Source organism: Marmota monax, unplaced genomic scaffold (assembly GCF_021218885.2).
Source record: "Marmota monax isolate L192 unplaced genomic scaffold, Marmota_monax_Labrador192_F-V1.1 WCK01_AAM20220418_F8-fsc01679, whole genome shotgun sequence".
Taxonomy (NCBI): domain Eukaryota; kingdom Metazoa; phylum Chordata; class Mammalia; order Rodentia; family Sciuridae; genus Marmota; species Marmota monax.
The window spans coordinates 33,492-48,058 of record NW_026694239.1 but is presented as its reverse complement, the minus strand read 5'-3'; the positions used below and the strand labels follow the sequence as shown (position 1 = coordinate 48,058).

Here is a 14,567-nt window from a genome sequence, read left to right as displayed (position 1 = left end):
ACCACAAGCAGGCCCCAAGCAGAGTTCAGGCCAGACACAGGACCACCCTCCCCTACAGGCAGAGCTCAAACATGGCCAAGATTGACCTAGCTGACCTGCGCGGGAGCCTGGGCAAGGGGAGGCCTGGTTCCATCCCGCCACATGAAGAACCCCACCAGAACTCCAGCTCTGCCCAAATGCAAATTGACAACCTGGCAGGACGAAACCTGAGTCCAGGGTAGCCCGTGTCCTTCCAGTCATCAAGAGACTGGCATCGGAACTCAGGCTCTGCCCACGACGGACTCTGCCCACTGACAGACAGCTCCAGAAGTTCAGCCCCAGTCCAGATCAGCAGGGCTGACAGGCTCAGGAGCCTGGCCCAAGGTATGCCTGGGACCAACTGCCACAAGCAGGCACCAAGCAGAGCTCAGGCCAGACACAGGACCACCTCTGACCACAGGCAGAGCTCAAACATGGCCAAGATTGGCCTCGCTGACCTGCCCAGGAGCCCGGGTAAGGGACGGCTCGGTTCCATCCCACCACCTGCAGAACCCCACCAGAGCTCCAGCTCTGCCCAGATCCAACTCGGTGACCTGGCAGGAGATGAAGCCCGAGCTCAGGGTAGCCCAAATCAATCCAGTCACCATGAGACTGGCCCGAGAGCTCAGGCTCCGCTCATGACAGACTCCGCACACTGACAGACAGTCAGTGAAGTTCAGCCTCAGTCCAGATCAGCCTTGCTGACAGCTCAGGAGCCTGGTCCAAGGTAGGCCTGGAACCAACTGCCACAAGTAGGCCCCTAGCAGAGCTCAGGCCAGAAACAGAGAAGTCTCTGCCCAAAGGCCGACCCCTGCCAGAGCTCATCTTCGGCGCCAATCCACCTCGTTGATCAGCTCAGGTGTCCTGACAAGGGTAGGTCCTGTTCCCTCCTGCCATCAGCCGACCCCCTGCTGGATCTCAGCATCCAACCAGATAAGCCTTGCAGATGTGCACAGGGTAGCCCTGGGAACATATGGCCACCACCAGACCTCCACCCTAGCTCAGGCTTGGCCCAGGACCAACTCTGCCCACAGGAAGACACACTCCAGAGCTCAGTCCAAGCCCAGGTCCACCTGGACCACCTGCACCAAAGCCCGGGAAAGGATAGGCATGTTCCATTCCTCCACTGTCTGACCCCTGCTGGAGTTCAGGCTCGGCCCAGGACCGCCTCCACCCACAGGCAGACCCTTTCCAGAGCTCATAAATGGCCCAGATTTTCCTCGCTGACCTGTGCAAAAGCCTGGGCAAGGGGAGGCCTGATTCTATCCCGCCACCTGCAAAACCTCACCAGAGCTCCAGCTCTGCCCAGATCCAACCTGACGACCTGGCAGGAGGAAACCTGAGCCCAGGGTAGCCCATATCCATCCAGTCACCTTCAAACTGGCACCTGAGCTCAGGCTCTGCCAAGGAAAGACAGCCACCAAAGTTCAGCCCCAGTCCAGATTGGCCTCGCTCAGAGGCACGGGAGCCTGGTCCAAGGTAGGCCTAGACCAACTGCCACAACAGCAGCGCTCAGGCCAGACACAGGACCGCCTCCGCCCACAGGCCGAGCTCAAACATGGCCAAGATTGGCCTAGCTGACCTTCACGGGAGCCTGGGCAAGGGGAGGCCTGGTTCCATCCCACCAACTGCAGAACCCCACCAGAGTTCCAGCTCTGCCCAGATCCAACTCGGTGACCTGGCAGGAGACGAAGCCCGAGGAGCCCAGGGTAGCCCAAGTCAATCCAGTCACCATGAGACTGGCACCAAAGCTCGGGCTCCGCCTATGAGTGACTCCGCCCACTGACAGTCACTGAAGTTCAGCCTCAGCCCAGATGAGCAGTACTGACAGGTGTGGGAGCCTGGCCCAAGGTAGGCCTAGGACCAACTGCCACAAGCAGGCCCCTAACGGAGCTCAGGCCACACACAGTACAACCTCGCCTAACAAGCAGACACCTTCTGGAGCTCAGGGTCTTCTCAGATCAGCCTAGTCCACCTGTGTGGGAGCCATGGGATGGGTAGGCACAGTTCCATCATGCCAGTGTCAGACCCGATACCACCTCTATCTATGGTCAGATTCCCACTGGAGCTCAGGCCCGGGCCAGGACTGACTCTGCTCACTTGCTGACATCTGCTGGAGCTCAGGCTCAGCCCAGATTATCCTAGTACACCTGTGGGAGTCTAGTTCCAGGGTAGTAGGCCTGAGTTCATCCCACTACTGATAGATAGCAGGCAGAGCTTAGGCTTGGCTCAGGATTGCCTTGCCGGCTTGCATGGGAACCCTGGCAAGGGTAGGACTGGTTCCATCCCACCACCTGCGTACCTCCACTGGAGCTCAAGTTCTACTCAGGAGTTGGGCCCTAGGAAAGGCCCTGGTTCTATGTGCCACCACCTGATGTCTGTGGTTCTTAGGCTCTGCTCAGCGAGGTGGATGGGGTCTCAGTTGAGCTCAGGCAGGGGTCGGCCTTTGGGCGGAGACTGCCCTGTTTCTGGCCTGAGCTCTGCTAGGGGCCTTCTTGTGGCAGTTGGTCCCAGGCCTACCTTGGACCAGGCTCCTGAGCCTGTCAGCAAGGCTGATCTGAACTGAGGCTGAACTTCAGTGACTGTCTGTCAGTGGGCGGAGTCAGTCATGGATGGAGCCTGACTGCCTCTGCTCATCACCAGACATCTTTGAGAGTTCAGGATTGCCCCAGATCTGCCAGAACGACCTGCAATGGAAGCCTGGGCACAGGATAGCCACAGGTCCATTCTGCCACCAGCCAACCACTTAGGGAACTTACACCCAGATCTTATCCACCTGGCCGAACTCTCCTGAGCTGATGCTCAGGGTAAGCCCAGGACCATCCTGCCACTGGCTGACCTCTTCTGGAGCTTGGGCTCTGCCCAGATCAGCCTATTCCAACTGTGTGGGAGTCCTTACCTAGGGAAGGCCTGAGTCCATCAAGCCACCAGCAGACCCTTACCAGATTTGAGGCTCAACCCAGGACTGCCTCAGTCCACTGGCAGACACTTCTGGAGCTCAGGAAAGGCTCAGGACTGTATGCATCCATCAGCAGACTCTCAGTGGAGCTCAGGTCTGGTCAGATCCTCCTCACAGATCTGCATGGCTGCTGGGACCCTAATTAGGTATGGGTCCATCTCACCAGTTGAAACCCCCCAGGAGCTCATGAATAAATAAATAGACAAAACAATAAATAAGGGAGGAAGGAAGGAAGGAAGGAAGGAAGGAAGGAAGGAAGGAAGGAAGGAAGGAAGAAAGAAAGAAAGAAAGAAAGAAAACTAGCTTATTCATATTCTTGATTTTATTTGCATTTACTTTCAGTAGGACTTCATGGATTGACTCTATTCTTCAATGCAAGGGACTTACTTATAATACTTAAGCCTGATTTGGGTGGCCCAAATGTTATCCATGTAAAAATAAAACATGATTGTAAAATATTGAAAATTTCTTGCCTGACTTTCACCAATATCAATCATAATCACCAGAATACCATCTCTGAAAAATTTGATTTCATGTCTGAAATTTGGAAATAAAACCAGAATTCCCAAGCTGGCAAAGGGCTCTCTACATGAGGCAAAACTGTTGCCAATTGGTAGAAAACAGAAAACAGTATTTTGGTGACATTCCTTTGAGTTTCTGAACAGCTCACCAGAAGTTAATCATATACTGAGCTCCCTAAATTCAAGAAAAAGAATCAGCCTAATAAAAAATGGGAAAAGACAAATGTAGGCTGTTTATAAAATATGACTTTGGATTACTATATTGACATAAAATGCCATCTTGGCATTTTATGTCAATGAACTTGAGATGGCATTTTATGCCAATATAGTAATCCAAAGAATTCATAAAGTACATTTGTGTGTGTGCATATCACATAAAAAGAATAAAGAGAATGAGAAAACCTAATGTTGAAAGTGTTGGAAAATGGAATTGTCATGCTCTGATAATTGCAATGAAAAGTTATCATAACCCTTCTTCAGAGAAGTTTTAGAATATATACCAAAATTTGAAGTGCACACTTTCCTTTAACCCAAGAATTCCAACTCAAATAACTTATTTATATTATTGTGGAAGATTTTAAATTTTACCATGAAATTGATCATTGTAATAGAGGTCCCACCAGCTGGGGATCAGACCTCAGGTCCCTGGGGAAAGTCACTGGGCATCATTTCTCTACTCACACACATGCCTTTCCTGGGGGTTGCTTACACTCATAAAAAGACAGGCCTCCTTCCAGAGATGTCTCTCCCAGCTCTTAGCCCATAGTTTCATTGGATTGGTAACATTTTTGGGATTAAACTCTAGGACATTCTTATATATTTTGTAAATTAACCGATTTAACTGTTTCCTCCCATCTACAGGTTGTTTCCTGCCCTGACGTTTGTTCCCTTCTGCAGTATGGGCAGATGTTGTCCATTATCTATTCTTGCTTTTGTTGTCTGTGCTATTGATGTTGTATCAAGAAAGAAAGAAAGAAAGAAAGAAAGAAAGAAAGAAAGAAAGAAAGAAAGAAAGAAAGAAAGAAAGAAAGAAAGGGTAAATAAAGAAATCCTTGCCAAGATTAATGTGAATGACTCACAATGAAGGATTTTTCCTCCTGTTTTTTCTAGGAAGATTATAGTCGATAGGTCTCACATAGGTCCACCTTACTGACCTGCACAGGAGATGGTACCCAGGGTAACCCAGGGTCCAGCCCTCCACCAGCTGATCCCAGGTGGATCTCAGGTTCCACCTAGATCTACATTGCCAACATGTCTGGGAGCCAGGGTACAGGGTATCCCAGGGTCCATAGAGCCTTTGAGACCCTCACCAGAGCTCAGATTCAGCCCGGACAACCTGTGCACACCCCCCAACCCCACTGGAGCTCAGGACTGCCTGTGCCCCCTGAAACTCCTGCCAGAACTCAGGCATGGCCCAGGATATGCTCTGGCCACAGAAAGACACCCACCAGGGCTTACTACTGGCCCAGATCAGCTTCGATGACCTGAGCAGTGGCAGGAGCACAAGGTAAGCCCTGATCTTTCCCACAACCCACAGAACCTAGCAGGAGCTCAGTTTCCCTCAAGATCCATCATGCAGATTTGCAGGGGAGCCTTGACACAGGTTAGGCAGAGTTCATCTCGCCACCACCATACACTGGCTGGAGCTTAGCATCTGCCCAGGATTGCCTCTGCCCTAGGTAGACAACATTCAGAGCTCATACACAGTCCAGGTGCTCTTCAACAACCTATGCAGGACCTGAAGCCCAGTAGGCCCAGGGCCATTCCACCACTTGCAGACCTCCACTGAAACTCAAGCTCTGCCGAGGAGCTGGGCCCTAGGGAAGGCCCAGTTTCTACCCAGCATCCCCTGATGCCCCTTAGATCCTTGGGCTCAGCCAAGGACTGCTTCCACTAATCAGTAAACATCCTTGGGAGCTCAGGATCAGCCCAGACCTCCCACAAGGATGTGAGGCAGCAGCCCCGGAAGAGGGTAGTCACAGGGCCATCCCGCCTCAGGCTGACCCCTGCTAGAGCTCAGACTCAGCCCAGGAATGACTCCCCCGCACTGTCAAATGCCAGCCAGAGCTCAGGTTCAGTCCCTCACTGACTCCGCCTACTGGAAGACACCTGCCAGAATTCAGCCCCAACCCAGGTCAGCCTCCCTGACAAGCATGGGAGCCTGGCCCAAGATAGCCCTGGCTCTATCCAGCCACAGGCCGACCCCCACCAGAACTCAGGCCAGACACAGGAATGCCTCTGCCCACAGGCTAACACCTTCCGGAGCTGAGGTTCATGCCTGATAGCCAAGGCCAGCTGTGAGGGAGCCTGGGCAAGAGTAAGCCAAGTTCCATCCCGCCAACCACAGAAACCTGTGGAGGTCAGGCCCAGGCCTGATCTGCCCTGCTGATCTGCACCACGAGCCCGAACTCAGAATAAGCCCGGGTCCATCCCACCACTGGCTGACATCTGCCAGAGCTCGGGTTCTGCCCTGATCAGCCTCTTCCACCTGTGCGGGAGTCCTCACCCAGGGTAGACCTTGGAACATCCAGCCACCAGCTGACCCCTGCCAGAGTTGAGACTGCACCCAGATTCACTTTGCCAGAAGGGCACAGGAGCCTGGGCACAGGGTAGGTCAGAGTTCATCCTATCCCACCAGATTGCCACTGTAGCTTAGGCTCGGCTCAGGACCACCTTACCTACCTGCCTGGCAACTGTGCCCAGGGTATACCCGCTTCCATGCCGCCACTGGCTGACCCCTGCTGCAACTGAAGCTCTGACCATGAGCCGGGCCCCAGGTTAGGTCCAGGTTCTACCCACCACCCTCTGGAGCTCAGATCCCTTCCAGATCTGCCAGGACGACCTGTGGCTGAAGCCCAGGTACAAGATAGCCACAGGTCCATCCCACCTCCGGCCAATCGCTGCTGGAGCTGAGGCTTCACCTAGATCTGTCTTGCCAATCTGCAATGGAGCCGGGGCCCAGTATAGGCCTGGGTTCATCCTGCCACTGCGGAACCCAGACTGAGTCCAGGCTCCGCCCAGGACCGCTTCTGTCCACTGGCAGACACCCACTGGAGCCTTGGAAAACTCTTGACTTCCATTGCAAATGCAGAAGAAGCACCAGAATTTTCACGCTGCCAAAGGGCTCCATGCAAGAGGCAAAACTGCAGCCAGTTGCTAGAAAACACTATTTTTGTGATGTTCCTGTGGGTGTCTGCACAACTCACCAGAGCTTAATCACATACTGAGCTGACACGTGTCAATAAGGAGAAACAAACAGCTGACAAAAATAGGGAAAACCCAAAATAGACTGTTTTCAAAAGATGACCTACCACAAATCGAGATGACTTTCCAGGACACAATACAGTAATCCAAAGGAAGCATAAAGTACATGTGTGTTTTTGCCTATCAAATACAAAGAATAAAGAGAGTGAGAAAATCTAATGTCAGCAGTGTTGGAAAAGGGAATTGTCAAGCTCTGAGAACTGCAATGCAAAATTGCAATAACTCTTCTGCAGAGAAGTTTCAGAAAATATGCCAAACTTTAAAGTGCATGTCTACCTTTAGCCCAAGAATTTCAATTTCAATAAGTCATTCATTGTTATTGTGGCAAATTTTTTAAATTTTACCCTGAAATGGTTCATTGTAATATTTTACATGCATATATAAAATATATTTTTACTAGTTCTTTTTTTGGGGGGGAGTATTTGGACACAATGCCTTTATTTTATTTATTTATTTTCATGTGGTGCTGAGGATAAAACCCAGGGCCTCTCCTATGCTAGCCAAGTACTCTACCACTAAGCTACAACCCCACCCCCTCTAGTGTTTTATTTCTTAAAAATGTTTTTGCATATCTGTATACATAGTCCTATATGATTATAACTCAGACACATTTTTTAGTAAGTTACCACTTGGGCTCAGACTGTAGCTCAGCCGAAGCACATTTGCCTGGCATGTCTGAGGCCCTGTGTTCTATTGTCAGCACCATTTATAAATAAATAAAATAAAGATCTATCAACAGCTAAGAAAAATATTTTAAAAAAGAATATAGATGGTGCTTTAAAACAAAAGTTACACAGCTGCAGTTGTACATGTTCATGATATGAGATAATTAAGATGTTATCTTTTAAAAAGGAGTATGGTTCTATGGAACCAAAGAGAATCCCATTATTATACAGCCATCACCATCATATTTGTCCATCCCCAGGACTTTTCTACTCACTAATCCAACCTGTCCTCATTAAATACTCTCTTGCCACTTTTCCCTGTGCCTCATCCCAGTAAGCATAATTCTAGTTCCTGTCTGTATGAATTTGATTATTTCAAAAATTTATTTTGACACCACCAAAGGACAAGAGCAATTTGTGCTGGTGTATGTGTGTACATGTCCATACACACATACACCTCCATATACATACAAAACATGCATTAGTAACCAACTTTGCCTTCTTGCTTTCCACATTGAGGTTTAGAAATCCTCCTCTATTGTGTAAACATTAATTTCTTTCATTCCTGGACTTTGATGATTTATACATTTAGTGTATCAGAGCATCTGGAGTTTATTTTGATGGACATATTGAGATAGGGATTGGATTTCATGTTCTTACCTACATCATTAGGCATCTTCAAAATGGTCCCACTACCTTTTACAGAATCATTTGTCTTTCTCCACATAATGGAAATGTGACCTTTGTGACATTATCAAGTGTTTTATCTATGCAAGTCTTTCCTGATCTCTCTTTTGAGTTCTGTCCCTCTGTTCCCAGTTGTCACCCTTCTGATATTACAGTTCTCTGTGTGAAGATACCACTTGGTGCTAAATCCATGACATTTTATTTTTTCCAAAATGATACTTTGGTGTTGGGCATCATGGCTTATGCTTGTAATCCCAGGGGTCCAGGGGACTGAGGCAGGAGGATTGCAAGTTCAAATTCAGCCTCAGGAACTGTGAGGCACTAAGCAACACAGTGAGACCTTGTCTCCAAATAAAATACAAAATAGTGCTGGTGATATAGCTCAGTGGTTGAGTGCCTCTGAGTTTCAATCCCTGGTACCAAATACAAAATATAAACACACACACACACACACACACACACATCTCACATATGTATACTTTTGTGACTTAATTTTGCAAAATGACTTTAGACTTTTTTTTTTCTCTCATGATACCTTCTGGAAGTAAGATTTTATAGAGATTGAAATGAGGAAAGTAGATAGCTGGTCAACACTGGCCTCTCTCTGAAAGAATATACCCTACCTATTAGGATGTGATTCTTTATTTTCGTAGTTTTATTTACTTGGACCTCAAACACTTAGGAGAACAACGTCTGAGTGCTGCATATAGCTATTTGAATGGATTTCAATGGGATATTCCTCTCTGGGTTCAACCACATTATTTATTTTTATTTTATTGGGGGTGGAACCTTGGGGAGCTTAACCACTGAGCCCCATGCCCAGCCCTTTTTTTTGTATTTTATTTGAGTCAGGACCTCACTGACTTGCTAATGGCCTTGCTAAATTGCTGATGCCAGCTTTGAACTTGGAATCCTTCTGCCTCAGCCTCCATGTGACAGGACACCAGGCTCAAGCCCTTTATTCTTAACACACAAGACATATTAATTTGTGCATCCACATGCTCCTATCATCTTTCTCTTCTTTCCAGAATCAACACCAATCTGGTGGAGAAAGCTTTTCCTAAATATCCTGCCTTTCCTTAACCTCCTAGGGTTCCTTTACTGTCCTCCTGTCCATAAGGCTTTTTTTCCTGGAGGATTGAGCCCGAGCACACCTGTGGGCAACTGCACCGAGCCTGAGCATGCCTGTGGGCTTCTGCATACCATTACGAGATCCCAGAACAGTGATTATCTGGTTTTCTGAGTATGGTCATGATCTGCTGATTCTCTATCATGATCCCTAGCTGGAATCTGTAGTTTGGTCATGCTGGTTTCAGAATAATTGTTATTCTTCTGGTGATGAGGAGTCCTCAGGGATATCCAATAGAGGAAAAGAGATGAGTGGGCAAGCAATTTACTAATTACACCACAGTGCAGAGAACCTCAAACACCATGATGAGAACTGTGTGACTGCCACAATCCTGGGCTCTGGGGAGCATTATCCTTACCCTCATGGAATCCAGATGACACCCTTGGAGACGAAACGGCAGGCACTAGAGCCTTAATGCAGCAAGGGGGATGGCATGGCCCTGCAGGCTCCCAAGGCAAGCTGTGGAATGAGTACTTTGCAGTGGTCCTTGTGGGCCTTTGTAGGGGTTTGGGTTTTATATGGAGCAAGATGGAAAATCACTGGAAAATTTCACGTTCTAGGATGACCTGATCTGTCTGCTTTTTTTCCATGGTATTAAAGATTACTTTATTCTGGCCACATGTTGACCAACGTCCTAAAGGCTGATCTACTTTTTTCAAATTTTTCATTTGCTTTAATTAGTTATACATGACAGTAGAATGCATTGATGCCCTTGGATAGATCCTACATAAATTGGGTTTCTTTTTAAAAGGCCCCTTGGTGTGCTGGTTCAGGAGCAGAGTGAGGAGGCCTAGTGAGGCCTGGGGAGTGACAGGAGGAGGTTGCCACACCATGCTGGAGGTGGGATGGAGCCAGGCCTACCTTGGGCTCCAGCTCTGTCCAGAGGCTGGGCTCCAGGGAAGGCCTAGTTTCTACCCACCACTGCCTGGCACCCCATAGATCCTTGGACTCCGCCAAGGACTGCCTCCGCTCATCAGCAATCATTCTTGGGAGCTTGAGATCAGCCTAGATCTTCCAAGATGACATGAGGTGGCAGCCTAGGCAAAGAGTAGTCATAGGTGCATCCCGCCTCAGGCTGACCCCTGCCTGAGCTCACACTCAGCCCAGGAATGACTCCGCCCTCTGTCAGATGCCTGCCAGACCTCTGGGCTCCTTCCTGCACTGACTTCGCCTACTGGAATACACCTGCCAGTTCAGCCCCAGCCCAGGTCAGCCTTGCTGACAGGTGTGGGAGCCTGGTCCAAGGTAGGCCTGGCTCCCACCTGCCACCACCCAACCCCCACCAGAGCTTAGGCCAGACCCAGGATGGCCTCTGCCCACAGGGGCACACCTTCCAGAGCTCAGGCTCATGCCTGATCAGCAACATGAGAGCCTGGACAAGGGTAAGCACAGTTCCATCCTGCCACAGGAGCACCCCTGAGGAGGTATAAGGCCCAGGCTGGATCCACCCCACCGAATTGCAGGCTAGCCCAGGCAGAGGGTAGTCACAGGGCCATCCTGCCTTGGGCTAACCCGTGCCTGAGCTCAGACTCAGCCCAGGAATGACTCAGCCCAATGTGAGATGCCTACCAGAGCTCGGGCTCCACCCTGCACTGACTCTGCCTACGGGAAGATACCCAACAGAGTCCAGCCCCAGCCCAGGTCAGCCTAGCTGACAGGGGGGAGAGCCAGGCCCAGGTTAGGCTGGCTCCATCCCGCCACCGGCCGACCCCCACCAAAGCTCAGGCTAGACCCAGGACTGCCTCTGCCCATAGGGAACACCTTCTGGAGCTCAGGCTCCTGCCTGATCAGCCAAGGCAATCTGCATGGGAGCCTGGGCAAGGGTAAGCCAAGTCCCATCCTGCCACCCATGGAACCCTGGGGAGGTCAGGCCCAGGCCTGATCCGCCCCTCTGAACTGCAATGGTAAGCCCTGTCCATCCCACCACTGGCTTACTTTCACTGGAGCTCGGGCTCTGCCCTGATCAGCCTATTCCACCTGTGGGGGAGTCCTTAACTAGGGTAAGCCTTGGTCCATCCTGCCACTGGCTGGGCTGAGACAATATAGAATTATTCAGAGGTGAAATGAGTATATCATGAGAGCTGTTACCTAATCAAATGATTAATCCATTTGTCGGTTAATAATTTGAAGAGGATAATGGGTGATAATTATAAGTAATTAGAATGTAAGCAGGTCATTGTGGGTGAACTTTTATGTTTATATTTTGTCTCTGGCCAGTGTAGCTCCCTCTATTCCTCTCTCTACCTCTCTCTCCCAGGGGCCATGAGTTGAGAAGCATTCCTCCACCTTCCACCATGATGTTCTGCCTCACCTCAGGCCTAGATCAATGGAGTCAGCCTAGAATTGACTGATCTACTGAAACTGTGAGCTGAAACAAGGTTTTCCTCCTCTAGGTAGTTTGTTGGGTATTTTGGTGAGAGTGCAGGAAAGCCAACTCACAGAGTAGATAAGAGAGGCACCAGGACATTTGGGTGCTGGAATGCTCAGTTGAGCATCATGCTTGAGGGATCAGTATCAGTCAGTCTATGGGGAGACAGATGATCTGAGGCAGGTATAGGAAGAGGCAGTTCTAGAGGTGCTATTGGAGTGTACTCTATTGTCAAACCATACCAAGATGTATACAGATAAAAATAATCATTGTCCGAGTTTCCCTACAAAATTTTCCTTCACCTACAAAGATATATATTTACATTTGTATTAATATAGACAAAACAAATGGTGTTTGAATTATGAAATAGTATTATGTGGCACATTTTCATGCTGTTTGCTTTATCACTTATCAGTTTCTCCTGGATGAGCCAAATGATCCATACACAGATATATAACTCATTTTCTATTTAGAACACCATAAACTGAGATTCTACTTTAATTTGCATTGAAATGTGTTAAAACAGAAAAGGATTTTTTTTTTATCAAACTATGTTTCTATCCAGTAACATGGCATACATGTTCACTTACTGAGGTATTATTATGTCAAGAAGTTTACAGTATGCATATTCTAATTGTTTATTAAATGTCTCTTTTTATAGGTTTGTTTTTGTTTTTCCTATTATTAAAAGCATTCTGTGACCCTGTGGCCCTGGAATGTGTGCTGAGTTTTGTGGAAAAGGCCCGGCAGTGACATGGAGCAGAGCGACTCTGTCCTGAGCCATCTTGATCCTGGTGAACGCCTCTTACAAGTGAGGGTTCTACTGTGAAGATGACTCCATCTGATGTCTCTACTGCCCAGACACCATGAACCATGGGCTTATGGCCAGGGTCACCATCACAGCCATCATCATCTTGGTCTCTGCAGGGAAAGCCTTCCTGGTGTGCACTGACCGCCTCTACTCCTGCTCCCTCTTCAATAACGATGTGGCTGTCCTCTACAAGGTGCTAGGCACCTTCCTGTTTGGGGTGGCCACGAGACAGTCCTTGATGGACCTGGCCAAGTACATGATCAGTTGTCTGCGCCCCAACTTCCTGGCCATCTGCGACCCAGACTGGAGCTGGGTCAACTGTTCGGTCTATGTGCAGCTGGAGAGGATGTGCAGGGAGAGCCCTGCCAATGTCACTGAGGCCAGACTTTCCTCCTTCTGTGGACACTCCTCCTCTGGGATGTAGTGCATGCTGTTCTTGGCTGTTCTTCCAGATGCAGCTCTGCGGGAAGTTGGCGCAGCTGCTGTGGCCCACTGTGCAGTTCTTCCTGGTGGCTTTTGCCCTCTACATGGGATACACCCCCGTGTTGGACCACAAGCACCAGTGCCACGATGTCTGCATCGGCCTCCTACGAAGGTCACTAGAAACTGACCTCACTTTTCGGTATGTCTCAGACTTCTTCAAAGCCCGACCCCCTCATCCCTGCCTGGAGGAGGTGGCAGAGCACAAGCCCAGCCTGTGATTGAAGTTGACTGTGGGCGAGGCTATGCACAACCACCAAGGCTGCCTGGTCTTCTTCTGAACCAGGATGGCCAGGTGGTCATCTATGGGCCAGCCATACTCTGGGCCCTGGTCAGCAGGAAGGCTCAGACAGGGCCCAGGTTCCCAGCTAACAGCAGTGGCAAGCAGTGACCCCATGGTCCAGGTGTCCTGTGGGCTTGAACCAAGGTGCTTGTGGGCTTGAACTTGTTTCTTGAACCAAGAACATCCTGGTTCTTGCCCAGGAGACAGGTACCCCACGCTGCATGGTAAGTGTGCACATGGGTTTCTAGTAAAGCAAATGTTTGTTAAGGACCATGCTTCTAGAATGACCCTCTGCTTCTCTCTGGCCTGCACACGGAGTTATCTCATGCCTAAAGTACCTGAGCAGTGGGCCTGCAGGTTATGGATCCCAGGGCTGTGGCAGGGATGAGGTCTGGCTGTGGAGGCCATGGGTTGAGTGCGCTGAGGGAAGGCAAGCCCTTGGTGCACAGCCAGGCACCGGAGCCTGCAGTGGCTTCAAAGACCAGCCAGATTTGCTCCACTTCCTGAGTTCACCCTCTCCCCTCCTCAACCCTCTATATGTCCCCAAGGCCTCAGAGCCTCTCTATGTGTGATGAAGATCCTGCCCTCTGAATTGCTTGTCCAGCAATCGCCCTCATCCCTGCACAGACCAGGGTTCCAGGCCCTATAGAAAACACTGTCCATACATTTCCTGTGCCCTCATGGGACTCTGGTGTGAGCCCTGCAGTCCTGATCCTCTGTCAACACAGCTGGCTCTGAAGCTGCATGCTGGGTTGGAGCCTCTCAGTCATTTCAGGGCTTGCCTTTCAGTGGGAGACTGAGTCATAAATTTTGTTTTTTTACCAAAAATATCAAAGAATAAAAATTTGTTTTCCATTTATATCTAACTGGTTATCATTCAAAAGTTTGACATTATTATTGGCCATTACTTCTTCCCTCCTTGGTAAGAAGATTATATATATCCATGCTTGTTCTATATAATTTGAGTGATTAGTCAACATTTTGTCACCATAATGAAATACTGGAGGCAGGCTACTTTTGAAGAAAAGAGGTTTATTTAGCTCACAGTTTTGGAGGTTCAAGAACATGGTGGAGCACCAGCTCAGTTCTGTAAAGAAAATGCAGCAATCAATATATCAGCACATTTGGATCTAGTTCCCTAAATCTCCATTCCTGCAGTGGTGATGTGAATGGGTCCAGATGTAGGGCTGGACTAACAGTGGGCTGCATTATAGGAAAAGTACCCTGGGCTTGAAATCCCATTATTTTATCACATACAGTGAGAAAATCTGTTTCTTGCCTCAGAAGTAGAAATTAACTCATCTCTCAAGGTTGCTCACTGTAAAACAACACTGATAAAATTATGGGTAGGAAAAGATCAGGTTCTTGCATATTTATCATAT

The 14,567-nt window shown here is 49.0% G+C and overlaps 1 pseudogene; it reads left to right on the top strand.

Annotated features, from left to right (window-relative positions):
- The first annotated feature begins 12,434 nt into the window (after nt 1-12,434).
- Nucleotides 12,435-13,974, top strand: LOC124108452 (phospholipid phosphatase 2-like; annotated as a pseudogene).
- Nucleotides 13,975-14,567: the final 593 nt, after the last annotated feature.